Source organism: Erinaceus europaeus, chromosome 2 (genome assembly GCF_950295315.1).
Source record: "Erinaceus europaeus chromosome 2, mEriEur2.1, whole genome shotgun sequence".
In the NCBI taxonomy this organism is placed as follows: Eukaryota; Metazoa; Chordata; class Mammalia; order Eulipotyphla; family Erinaceidae; genus Erinaceus; species Erinaceus europaeus.
Genome location: NC_080163.1, coordinates 81,062,817 through 81,077,095, shown reverse-complemented (window position 1 = coordinate 81,077,095; position 14,279 = coordinate 81,062,817).

Sequence of the window (14,279 nt, the reverse complement as noted above, 5' to 3'; positions counted from 1 at the left end):
AGGTATCTTTTTTGGTGGATTTCGTTCATATATTCTCTTCATTTTTGAATGGGGTTACTTGGTTATTTATGTTGTTGCTGCTCAATTTGTTATTTTTATATAGACTTGATTATTAAGCCTTTTAACAAAGTGATTTTATAAACTGTCCTATTTTAAAAGCTTTATTTTCTTTTTCCTTAAAGACCTCCTTTTATTATTAAGCTTGAACATAAAACGGTTTCTACATTAATATGTGGAATGCTAAGAACCAGCCACTAGAAAAGTTTGATATGTTTTTATTTGATTAGCTTTAGTCCTCTCAGGAACATTTAGGTAATCAATAGGAGATTGCTATAAAGCAAAAATGTTTAAATATCATAAAAGTGGAATTTTAAAAGTTTAACTCATGTACTATGGTGTTAGTTCAACTCTGTTAACACTACATATATGACTGAGTTTTTATTACAGGATAATTACTTCATTAAAGTCATCACCATCTTATCCTTAAGTAACTGAAATTACTTTTTTACTGTTCTGAAATGATATTATATATAACTATCCCACTAGCAATTATAATCACAAAGCAATATATCAGAAGTGAAATAGCAAATAATACAATCACAGTGAAATAGCAAATGCTGATGGCATTGGCAGAAATAACTATTTTTATTCACAAAAATAATGAGACTTTTGTTTGAAGTCATAATCTAGGAACATAATGTGCATTCTTTGCCAACAAGACTTCTTTCTGAATTTGGTGATTGCCTGATTACAGCAAAGAAATGACAAATTGAGCATATGTCTCCAGTATCTGTAAACAGGTTAGCAAGTTGGTTGATTGACCTTTTCAGACGGTCTCCTTCTCTGCCCTTCCTCCTTCTTCTTCTTTTCAAAACAGAGTATGTATTAGTGTTTATGAAAGTTCATGAACTGACAGTTCTGGGGACAGTATCTCCTCATGAATCATAGGTACTGACTAGTAATTGACAACATGTGCTTTGCCCAGGTGATGGGTTCAATCTCTGTGTTTGATGAGCTGTGGGTTTTGCAATGAAGTCATTGACAAGGATGGCAATTAGTGTCAGGCAGAGAGAAGTCAATACAAGAAAACCTAAGAAAATAAGTGTAAGTATTCCGGAATATAAATCAAAATTGATGAACCAAAAGGAGATAATGTCATTGCGCAGGTCATATTATAATAGCAGACACTGTGTTACATTTACTTTTTTGACCTTTAAAATTCATTTCCATACTAATAAAAGAAAATCAAGTTCAAGCAAGAGGATAAAATAAAAATATTTTATTATTCTGATTAAATCAGTAGTTAGACTTCCACATATGTTTTTCCATACCTACTGTAGGCTTTCATTTTATAAATACTCAAAATATTAAGAGAATAATAGACAAAAAGCAGCAAGAATTGGAGGGTTTCAAATTAATTTGAAAATGGGTATAAATAACATATGACACTGTACAAGATTCTCATATCCACCAATGATTTTTTTCACAGATTTATTTCAGGCATGCTTCTGTTAATGTCTGTTCTAGCAATACTTGCTCATTATTTTTCAAAATATTTACTCATTAAAATAGTTTTGAATTTCATTGGGCAAACTAATAAAGTAACTTTATTTTATTAACTTTCCTGCATCATCTTGTGATATCCTGTTGAATCCATCATGTGAACTATTTGTTCTTTGCCGTTGGATGAAAATTTAGGCATATCCTACGCTATTTTTTTAATATATCTTTTTTAAAATATTTTTATTTATTATTGGATAGAGACAGAGAGAAATTGAGAGGGGAGGCAGAAATAGGGCTAGACACAGAAAAACACCTGCAGCCCTGCTTTACCATGCATGAAGCTTTTCCCTTGCAGGTGGGGGCCAGGGGCTTGAACCCTGCACTATAATGTGTGGGCTTAACCAGGTGCACTACCACCTGTTCTATATCCTAAATTATTTCTCTCCAACTTTAGTATCACTTCATGGAGTAAAGGTTGACTTACAGGATTGTTTTCCTACAGCTCCTCAAGATAGGTCTCAGTATATTTTTGTCCAAATTTTCAAGGCACTTAACAGAGCTCTCAGAAACTGTTTTCAGCATAATATATAGAAATTGAAAACAATGTGACATGAGTTTGCTCATACTAACTCAATAGATTGGACAATAAATATCACCTCAATAATTTCCTCTTTTCCTAGATGCAACACGGACAAAATAATGAGAAGTTGTTGAAATAAAAGATAAAAACTTTATAAAGTATTGTCATCTAGTAGAGTGGTGTGGGAGAGATTAACCCCCGGGATAGGTCAAGGCCTATCATCTCTACATCAAGTCTTTAGAGGATAGAACCCTAGGCCTCCTCAAGAAAGGTGGTGGGCGTGTCCCTTCTCTACCATATGGAACCAAGATGGCGCCTGGATTCCAGGCTGGGGCCAGAGATTTCCTCATCACAAGTTCCTTAACTCATGATATAGAGCATGGCCAGTGCCTGTTAGGGATGTATATGGTCTTATGCTACAGGCATGACTCGGTCTGGTATGAGGTGTGGCTCTATGATTGGATCACTACTACTTCCCTTTCCATAACCCACAGTATATTAACCCTGCCAGCTGTACAATAAACAAAATGTCTTTCTGAAGCACTCCTGGAGGTCTGTGTCTTTCTCTACACGCTCACCCTCACCACTGGTTTCCCTGCTGCGGCATGTCATCTCCTCAATCAGCACCGGTGAGAAATGGGCGACAGAGTGGTTTACACATGTTAAAGATATGATCTACAATCTAATAAAATCTTCTATAGGCCTCACATACAAATGAGTTAAATATTTCAATACAGTCATGCAATAGTTTAAAATCTGACTACCTGAGAGTTAGTAGAAGGAGATAGTAAATCTGCTTTTTAAAAATGAAGGGACAAATATATGAGAGGAGGAAAATCAATTGTATGTCTCAAAGTTTCTCAAAACACAAACTGAATCCTTTTAATATATAGGCTGTGTATTTGATATGCGGACTCTCTCAAAAGCCTAGACCAAGTAGATTAGAAGCATCCAATAGCACAGCTATATACAAGATACTGGATACTGTACAGCAAACCCTAACAAAAGGACTTTTCAAAGTTAACCCAATTGCCAAATTATGTGATGATAACATTAACTATCGATTGTCTTTTGGAACCCTAAGACAGCAGGAACCTCACATCTCCACTATAGAGCCCCTACTTCTCCCAGTCCTGGAACTCTTGGATAGGGCCCACTTTCCCATATGCATCTCCCAATCCAAACCAAATAATATTGCATCCGCCGATCACAACCTAACCAACGCAACGATTGCCACCTCAACATGCTTCACCTCAGACTGTGTCCAGAGACTTCACATGTGGAATGACAACCCTTCAGCTTCATTACTAGGGTGAGACCTTTCCTTTTATAGTATACTCTAATTTCATCTCAGGTAGTTCACTTTCTAACAAAGTCCCATAACCGAGATATACACCAGTTTCTGAGATAGAGAGCTTATGTGTACACGTATCCATAAACTACTGCAAAATGTATACCTGAAAGCAGAAGTACACTAGAGTTTGCAGTGAGTACCTCCCTAACACTTCCTCTCCACTATTCCAAGCTTGGGATCCATGATTGCTCAACAAATTGTTTGGCTTCGTATATTAACTCTCTTTTCAATCACCAGGTTCCAGATGCCACCAGGATGCTGGCCAGGCTTCCCTGGATTGAAGACCCCACCATTATGTCCTGGAGCTCAGCTTCCCCAGAGACCCACCCTACTAGGGAAAGAGAGAGGCAGACTGGGAGTATGGACCAACCAGTCAACGCCCATGTTCAGCGGGGAAGCAATTACAGAAGCTAGACCTTCTACCTTCTGCAACCCTCAATGACCCTGGGTCCATGCTCCCAGAGGGCTAGAGAATGGGAAAGCTATCATGGGAGGGGGTGGGTTATGGAGATTGGGTGGTGGGAATTGTGTGAAGTTGTACCCCTCCTACCTTATGTTTTTGTTCATTAATCCTTTCTTAAATAAAAAAAAAAATGAAGGGACAATTGTGTTCCTCCAACCTTCCAAATGTCTTATATCATCCCTATTCAAATGACTTGGCCACATTATGAATGCCACTAGTCAGAACACTCAAAGCAAGGGAGGAGGATAAGATCATGCATGAAATATTAAATGTTGATTTTTAATGTATTATTATCATCCATTTAAGTAAATAAACCAGCCTCTGTTTGCTTCACTTTACAGCCTAAGCTATCATTTTGTTCTACTAAGAAGTTTGAATCTATTCTCTTTCTTCCCCATTTGTTCTTAGTGAAGTGTTCTTCTACTCAGTGCATTAATTTTCAAGGTAATATTTTGAGTTGACCACTGGCTTAGACAAAGACAAGTGGGTGACAGGGATACTGTTATAAAGTACTTTTAAGTGGCAATGTTTATAAAAATTATATTATGTTGAATTTTGGGGGGGACTTCATCTCTAATATTAATTTTAATTTTTACTCTAACTTCAGAAACTGAGAGATATAATATGGGAAAGAAGATATTGTACTGGCTTTTCTGTTATGAGATCCCAGGTTCATTCTACCTTTTCAGTAAAACCAATTAGCCCGACTCACTCAATTATACTCAATCTTTATTGTACTGTAATTAACTATTTTTCTTTCGGTTCTTTAAATATTGCAATTTAGAAGCATAAGCATGATCCTTAAAAATACTCCAACTTGTGTCAGACTAGCTTCACGGGCGGAGACTGATGAGCAGGGACTCATGGCTGAGCTGTATGCAGTATCTCTTTATTCATGCAGGACACAGCAGAATCTAAGCCGAGCTAAACTAAACTAAAACTAATATACTTGCCAAGTAGGATGTAAACAGGATGTGATGTAGATAGGGTGGAGAGAAAAGGGACTGGTGAAAATCAGGATGTACTACGAGAGGGGGCGGAGCAAAAACACATCATGAACCAGTGGGGATTAAACCAATGCCCTGCAGTAGTTATGTAAATAGAATACAGTGGTTATGTAAATAGAATACCGTGTTAAGCAGGGGGGATTAAACCAAATGAATCAGAAGGGGGTTTTAAAAGCAGAATTAGAAGCATACCAACAAACTTGTAGCCAAGAAACAGTTCATGGAATAAAATAAAATTCTCATGGGTGGTCCTGGGTCAGATTCAGTCCCCAGGCCCAAATGGGAACAACATGGAAAGTACCAGGATACCTCCATGAATAATAAAGTAGAAGTTTGTTGTCTCTACCTTTATTTTCCCTTTCTCTTTCCCTCCATACTTCTCTCTTACTAAAAAATAAGGAAATTATGATTAGGTGAGATAAACAATTATGTATGTGAGGCCATGGGTTCATTTCTTTGTGCCATATTAAAAAATAAAATCCTTGGGGCCAGGCAGTGGCACACCTGATTAAGCACACACATTACAGTGCACAAGGACCTGGGTTCAAGACCCTGGTCCCCACCTGAAGGGGAAAAGCTTCACAAATGGTGAAGCAGAGCTGCAGGTGTCTCTCTGTCTCTTTCCCTCACTTTCTCCCCCTCCCCTCTGAATTTTTCTCTGTCTCTAGCCAACAATAAGTAAATAAAAATATTAAAATAAATAAATAAAATCACTGACATAACAATTGTATCTACAAATATCTACTGAATGAAATAATTCATAATATATAAAGAAATTTTATGCATACATATGTATATTGCCTCCAGGGATACTTCTGGGGCTCAGTGCCAGCATTAAGAATCCACTGGTCCTCGACCAGTCAACGCCCATTTTCAGCGGGGAAGCAATTACAGAAGCCAGACCTTCTACCTTCTGCAACCCTCAATGACCCTGGGTCCATGCTCCCAGAGGGCTAGAGAATGGGAAAGCTATCATGGGAGGGGGTGGGTTAAGGAGATTGGGTGGTGGGAATTGTGTGGAGTTGTACCCCTCCTACCTTATGGTTTTGTTCATTAATCCTTTGTTAAATAAAAAATAAAAAAAAAAGAATCCACTGGTCCTGGTGATCATTTTTCCCATTTTTTTTTTTTTATTGGTTGGGACAGAGGGAAATTGAGAGGTATGGAGAAACACAGAGGGAGAGAAACACACCTGCAGACCTGCTTCACCACTGTAAAGCAACCCCCCTTGCAGGTGGGGAGCCCAGAGCTCCAACCAAGATCATTACACTCGTCCTTGCACTTAGTACTTTAAGAACCATGAGAAGATCATGCATGCTTTAATTTTAAAGTGTGTGTTTGTCTTAAGAGGGAGAAACCTTGGGATGATTGAAGATAGAATACAGAGGATATTTAGGAATATACAATGTCCACTGAACAAACCTGACTTTGAAAAGGAAACTCAGGTGTGACTGTCAAGTGAATATAGAATTTTCAGAGATGAAATAGCTATAAATAAAATAAATTGATTGTATTATTAATTCATTCCGTTATGGATATAGCTTATTGACAGGAAGTGATTATTTTGTTTATATTTCTCATTCATGATTTAATAGTGATTTACAAAATTATAAATTAATAGGGATATAATTCCATGCAGTTTCCACCACCAAATTTCTGTGTACCCACCCCTTACATTGGAAATAGCAGTAGTTCTGCCATGGTCACTGATATGAGCTGATTATATATAAATATATATATATATACATGTACATATATATTTCCAATTTTGTTAATACTTCTTCCTTCTCTTCCTTTCTAAGTCACCCCCGTTCACCTATTACTACTTCCAAGTGTCTTTCCTTTATTCCTCTCCTCTCTCAGATAAGAGAAACAGTGCCTGGCTTCCAGATTCACTTCACTTTCATTGATGGCATAAAAACAAGATTCCTAGTGACAAATGACTCGAGTCCTGGTGGATGGGAATGTAGAATCCTCTGGTTTACTTCCCTTATCACTTGCCCCCCTGGAAGTATGGACCAAAATTGGGGGAGGGGTGCTTCAGAAGATGAGAGTTCCACTTCTATAACTGCTTCTCCACTGGACATGAGCATTGGCTGGTTGATCTTTATCCACAGGACAGAATATAATTCTTAAAGTAAAGGTTATGGATTTCATTTTGATTCACAGGGTTTCCTATGCCTGACAATAAATATATCTTAATGATATATATGCATGTATATGCATATATTACAGACAAAGAAGGTAGAGAGAATGAAAGAGATCACAGCACCAAAGATTCCTTCAATATGATGGAGGCCAGGTTCAAATCTCAGTCACATTCATGACAAAACAGCACACTACACAAATGAGCTATTTCACCAGTCTGCAGTTGTTTTTTTTAATATGTATTTATTTAGTGAACAAGAGAGATTAAGGGAATTAGAGTTTGAACTTTGAACTTCACACATACAAACTTTTGCTCTAATTATCTCTCTGACTTTAATGTGTAGAGATATTCATTTGACCACAGACTTTCATTTTTCTGGGGTAAATAATCAACTAGTAAACATATCTTTATATTTACTTCATAAGAATGTTCCGTGTTATTTTCCCAAGTGGCCATAACATTTATATTCCCAGCAGCAGTATATAAGCAATATATTTCTACGTCTCTACCACTGTTTGATGTCATTGCATTGTTGTTGCAGTTTTCATTTTTCTAATGACTACAATGCTGAATATCTTTTCATGTGTTTGTTTGTCATCCATATATCAGCTTTGAGTTTTTCCTGGTTTCTTATTTAAATTTCTTACTGTTGAGAGTGTATGCGTGTATGTATGTTTCTGACTTTACTTAACGATAAGCTTTTAATTCTTATGCACATTTACTATAGATTTTGAAAGTGATTGCAATTATATAGATAATCAGGGTGTAGAATTTGCTTGGTAAATCTTCATCCACCTTATGTTTTCTGGACAACTGCATATTTGAGACATTTACTTATTCCTTTGATCTAGAGATCCTTATTTATTTTATTTATTAAATTTTATTAGTGATTTAATATTGATTTACAAAAGGATAAGGTAACAGGGGAATAACTGCACTGTTCCCATCACAAAGTTCTATACCCCTATATCCACTGGAAACTACAATTGTTCTCCAAAAGTTGCAGATATGGGTTAACTATTATTTCCATAACTGTCTGTCTATATTTGCTCATTTTTAATTGTCCCACCTTCTCCTCCTTTCTTCTTCTTTATTTTTATTTATAAAATGGAAACACTGACGAGACCATAGGATAAGAGTGGTACAATTTCACACAATTCCCACCACCAGAACTTTGGAACCCATCCATTCCCCTGATAGCTTTCTTATTCTTTAACCCTCTGGGAGTATGAACCCAGGGTCAGTATGGGGTGAAGAAGGTGGAAGGTCTGGGTTCTGTAATTGTTTCCCTGCTGATCGTGGGCAGTGATGGTTGATCCATACTCCCAACCTGTCTCTCTCTTTCCCTAGTGGGGCAAAGCTCTGAAGAAGTGGGCTCCAACACATTGGTGGGGTCATCTGCCCATGAAAGTTCGGTGGCATCATGTTAGCATCTGGAACCTAGTAGCTGAAAAAAGAGTTAACATATAAAGCTGAAAAAAAAATTGACTAATCATGAACCTAAAGGCTGGAATATTGCGGATGAAGATTTGGAGGGTCTCTATTTTAAAAATTGCTAGTAGGTCTATTTTAGTTATATTCCAAAGGGCCTATGACCTTACTAGTTTTTTCCGGAGCCTGACATCTGATATACAGGCAGACCCAAGTTGTTGTCTAGAGAGATGATGTCATGGCTGGAAAAACGGATACAAAACTGGAACAGGGAAGAGAATAGCTACCAAATATGGGAAAGGTGTATAAATATTGTTGACTATAAACCCCATAAATTTAATTTGGTGCCCATATTCAGTTTAAGAGCCAATGTAACCCCTGCATCTCTGTAGGTCGGAGCTCACATTCTGTGGTCATGAGTATAAACATTCCAAGTTGCACCAATTTCAGGGCCAATCTTCCATGGGTGGTAGGTAGAATATACCTAACCTCCCTTCAGAGACTAGAACATTCTCTACCATTGTTGATCCACATTGAGGGCAGGGACCTGTGGGGGCACAAAATGGGGCCTAATATGTTGTTCCTGATGGAAATGACCAGTGACAGTGGAGAGAGGCATCTATTTGAGGTCTAGGCCCATCGCATCTGTGTAGGAATCCCAGGAATCCCTGACTAGGGTCCCAGCTGATGGGGAGTCATTATTAAGGTATGCCAGTCTCTTGCCCTTATTCACATTTTGTAGTTCTTACTTTGATAAGGTTAACTTTGGAGTGACTGAGGGAAGTATAATAGGAAGTAGGTGAGGAGGGTAACTAGGTCAAATAGGAACTATTTCATTGGGTACTTTATGGTGTCTTTTTAAGTCTTTCTACTTGTTTGCTTCAATTATTGACTCACTGCAAACTGTTGTGCACTTTTGCTTTCAGGTATATATTTTGCCCTAATTTATAGATATATGTACATATGCCCTATCTCATGGGACCTGGTCTATATCTAGGTTTTGGGACTTTGTTAGAAAGTGAACCACTTGAAATGGAATTAGAGAATCATTTGAAAGGAAAGGTCTCACCTGAGTAATGAGGCTGAAGAGTTGACATTCCATGCCTGATGTCTCTGGATAGAGTATAAAGTGAAGCATGCTTAGGTGGTACTCATTACATTGATTAGGTTGGGATCAGCAAATGCAGTATGATTTGGTATGAATTGAGAGAAGCATGCAGGAAAGTGAACCCCACCCTAGAGGTTCCAGGACTGGGGGAAATATGAGCTTTATAGAGGAAGCAGGAGGTTCCTGGTATCTTAGGGTTTAAGAAGACAATAGATAGTTATCACTATAATCAAATTATTTGGCAATTTATTTAACTTTGAAAATCTCATTGTTTGGATTTTCTGTGTCATACATGACTTCACCATAATTTATGTCCTTTGTTATTATTTATATATAGCTGTATCTTATAAAGTAATGCCACCAGTTACTTCTGTTCTCCCTGGTTTACTAAACTTTTAGGAGAATCAAGGTTTAAAAGAAGTCATTCTTAGAAATGTATTAACAATTTGAACCCACTGTTGAAATTCAGTCTGATTACCAATTTGAGGCTTTAAGTGCGTAAGCTGAAAGAACATATATACTCAGCCTATGGTCTGTGCATTAAAATGTTTGAGACATTCAATCAATTTTCCCTTCTCATACTAATCAAATAGTGATTTGTGAGACTACACGCTAATACAAGTGTACATCAACACCATTCCCACCACCAAAGGACTGTGTCCCACCCCCTTCCCCCCAGTAAAGCTGAACATCTACTCTCACCCTCCACCCAGATATGTTCACTTTGGTGCCCTACATCAAATTCAGATCCTGTTTTGAGTCTCCCTTTCTGTTCTTTCTCAACTTTTGTTTATGAGTGGGATCATCCCATACTCATCTTTGTCATTCTGACTTAGCTCACTTAACATAGTTCCTTCTAGCTCTCCAAGATGGGTCAGAGAAGGTGGGTGCATTGTTCTTAATAGCTGCATAGTATTTGATTATGTATATATACCACAGCTTTCTCAGGCATTCATCTGTTGTTGGGCACCTGATTTGCTTCCAGGTTTTAGCTATTATGAATAATACTGCTATGAACATAGGAGTACACATATCTTTTTGGATGGGTGTTATGGACTTCTTGGGGAATATCTCTAGGAGAGAAATTACTGGATCATATGGAAAGTCCATTTCCAGCCTTGTGAGGGTTCTCCAGACTACTCCCCACGGAGGTTGGACCGATTTACTTTCCCACCAGCAGAAATGTTCCTTCGTCTCCAAAACCTCTCCAGCATTTGTTGCTGCTGTCTTTTTTGATGTATGACATTCTTACAGGGCTGAGGTTGTATCTCAATGTTGTCTTTATTTGCATTTCTCTGACAATCAGTGAACGGGAGCAACTTTTCATGTGTTTGTTAGCCTTTTGGATCTTGTTGGTATCTGTTCATATCCTTTGCCCATTTTTTGGTCTTTGTTGTTTTTTGTTGTTGTTGTTGTTGTTGTTGTTGTTGTTGTTGTTGTTGTTGCTAAGATTGCTGAGCTCTTTGTATATTTTAGTTATTAGTCTCTTGTCTGATGTATAGCATGTGAAGATCTTCTTCTCCCATTCTGTGAGGGGTCTCTTTGTTTGTGTAATGGTTTCTTTTGTTGTGCAGTAGCTTTTCAATTTGATGTAGCTGCATCAATTTGTTTTAGTTTTAGTGTTCATTGAAATTGGCTTTGAATCATCAAAGATGTCCTTGAGGTTTAGGTGGGAAAGTGTTCCACCAATGTTTTCTTCTAAGTGATAGATTCTGGTCTAAAACCCAGGTCCTTGATCCATTTGGAGTTGATTTTTGTTTCTGGTGAGTTAAGGAGGTTCAGTTTCATTCTTCTGCATGTTTCAACTCTGTTTTCCTAGGACCATTTATTGAAGAGAGCCTCCTTCCTCCATTTAATAGTTTGGGCCCCTCTATCAAAAATTAGATGTCCATAGGTGTTGGCCTTATTGAATTTTATGTCAATGTGCACATCTAGAATTTCCAGATCACTCATGATAAAATTTCAGATCTCCTGAATACCTAAAGCCCACTTCATGTATGATCTCTAATTGATGGGAACTATTTATGGTCACTACTTTGTGGATGTAGAACATCATCTCTCTCTCTCTCTCTCTTTCTCTCTCTTTCTCCCTCTCCCTCTCCCTCTCTCTCTCTCTCTCTCTCATCTATCAATCTATCTCTATCTATCTATCTGTCTATATCTCCCCTTTCTTTTTCAAAAGTCTTTTTGCCAAGGCCCAGATAAGAAAGGAAGAACATGAATTATTATGTGAGGGAAAGCAGAATATAGAAGAAAGCATCTGGAAATTATCAATTAATTCAGTAAAGTGATATCAAGCTACAAAATTAATAAATAAAAGCTGGTGTTACCTCTGAATTTTGAAACTTCTTTTTACTTTCTAGGTAATTGTCTTTTGGCTATGTGACTTACAATTTTTATAATATATATTTTATTATTTATGGACAGAGCCAGAGAGACATTGTGAGGGGAGAGTGAGATATAGAGAGGGAGAGAGACAGAGACACCTTCAACTCTGCTTCACCACTTATGAAGTTTTATCACTGCAGGTGGGGACCAGGGGCTTAAACCTGGACCTTGTGCAGTGTAATGTATGTGCTTAAGCAGGTGTGCCACCATCTGACCTTACAAACTTTTTTTTTAAGTTTTTAATTTTGATGTAATTTATAGACTTCCCTCCCCTCCAAAAAACTCATGTTTTGGGTAGTATTAAGTATAAGTTATTCTAGACCTTTCCTTACTGTTGTTTTCATAAATGTTTTGCAGGGTTACATGTAAGTCCATAATTTATCTTGAACTGATTTTTGGTTTTGTGTTTTTTTTTTCCAGTTGATTTTGTTTGTTTGTTTTGTTTTGTTTTGTTTCCAGGGTTATTGCTGGGGATCAGTGCCTGCACTACGAATCCACTACTCCTAGAGGCCATTTTTCCCATTTTGTTGACGTTGTTGTTATCGCCATTATTATTGCTATTGTTGCACTGATGTTGTTGTTGTTGGATAGTACATAGAGAAATCAAGAGAAGAGTAGAGACAGAAAGGGGGAGTGAAAGATAAACACCTACAGACCTGCTTCATCATTTGTAAAGTGACCCCCCGTAGGTCCTTCAAGCTCTATCCAAGACGGTTTGAAGAAGGTGAATTCATTATTTTTAATGAATGAATAGTATTTCATTGTGTAAAATATACCACAATTTTCTCAGCCACTCATCTGTTGTTGAGACACTGGGGTTGCTTCCAGGTTTTGGTTATTAGGAATGACGCTGCTATGAACATAGGTATACACATTTCTTTTTGGATGACCATGTTTAACTCCTTACGATCTATCCCTTGGAGAGAATTACTGAGTCATAAGGGGGGCTAAAACTAATATCATGAGCTCATTTCATTCATGGTAAATTGATAACACCCTTACTTATTCTGAAGCTGTGTATTCATATATTAGCACTTTTTTAGTCACTGCAGGCAGAGACAATTTAAAAAAAAGACAGCTCTCATCAAGGTAAGGGCTTTACAAAGCAGATCCTTGAAATCAGTAGTGATAAATTTGCATGTATTTACTCCATGTTATTATAAGTATATTCATAATATTATGTAAGATCTAATTATCAGTCTGTAAGTTTCAATATTCAATAATAAAGTATACATATTGCTATAATGGATTTTTATTACCTATCAAACATAAATCCTGAAATATAAAAAAATTAAAAATAACTTGGTCTATGAATGTGGAAATATAAAAAGGTTAAGTTTCATTTTGCAACGTGAAGCAGTACTCCAAGTTCTGTGCTCCAGAGATAAAACATCAACTCCTTTATTTTTGGTGCAAAGTTAATATTTATAATTTTAGTGACAATGAAATATCCATGTAAACATTACATTATTTGTCACTAAGTTGTATAACTTGAATTTGTATGGAAATTCAAATGCATGACTCTTAAGAGCAAAGTTACACTGTATTGATCAGAGTGGAAGGGCAAACTGTTGTACATTTTTTCATGCAAGGTTGATTCTCAAGGAATATCCAGCTTCAGACTAAAACATAATTGTGTACAAGAATAAACTTTTCAGGAGTCGGGCAGTAGCACAGCGCGAACTTTAAGCGTAGGTGGCCTTTAAGTGCAGGTGGCCCAAAGGATAAGGACTGGCGTAAGGATCCTGGTTCGAGCCCCGGCTCCCCACCTACAGGGGAGTCGCTTCACAGGCGGTGAAGCAGGTCTGCAGGTGTCTTTCTCTCCCCCTCTCTGTCTTCTCTTCCTCTCTCCATTTCTCTGTCCTATGCAACAACTACAACAATAGTAACTACAGTAATAAAAAAAATTAAAGAAATAAGGACAACAAAAGGAAATAAATATAAAAATTTAAAAAAAAAAATAAACTTTTCTTTCTATTCTCATTAGTCCCACTTGGTTATTTCTCAGACTCAGATTTCATAACTGTTTTAAGCCTAGAGTCATTGTTTTAAAGATCAAATGTTATCTCAATCATATGCCCTTCTTTAAATTTCCTCTTTAACCTATCTTGTGTTCATTACCCAACCAAACATGCAATAAATATACTTATGCTGGGAGTTGGGCAGTAGTGCAGCGGGTTAAGCCCACGTGGCGCAAAGCGCAACGACTGGAGTAAGGATCCCTGTTTGAGCCCTCCAGCTTCCCACTTGCAGGGGAGTCGCCTCACAGGCGGTGAAGCAGATCTGCAGGTGTCTT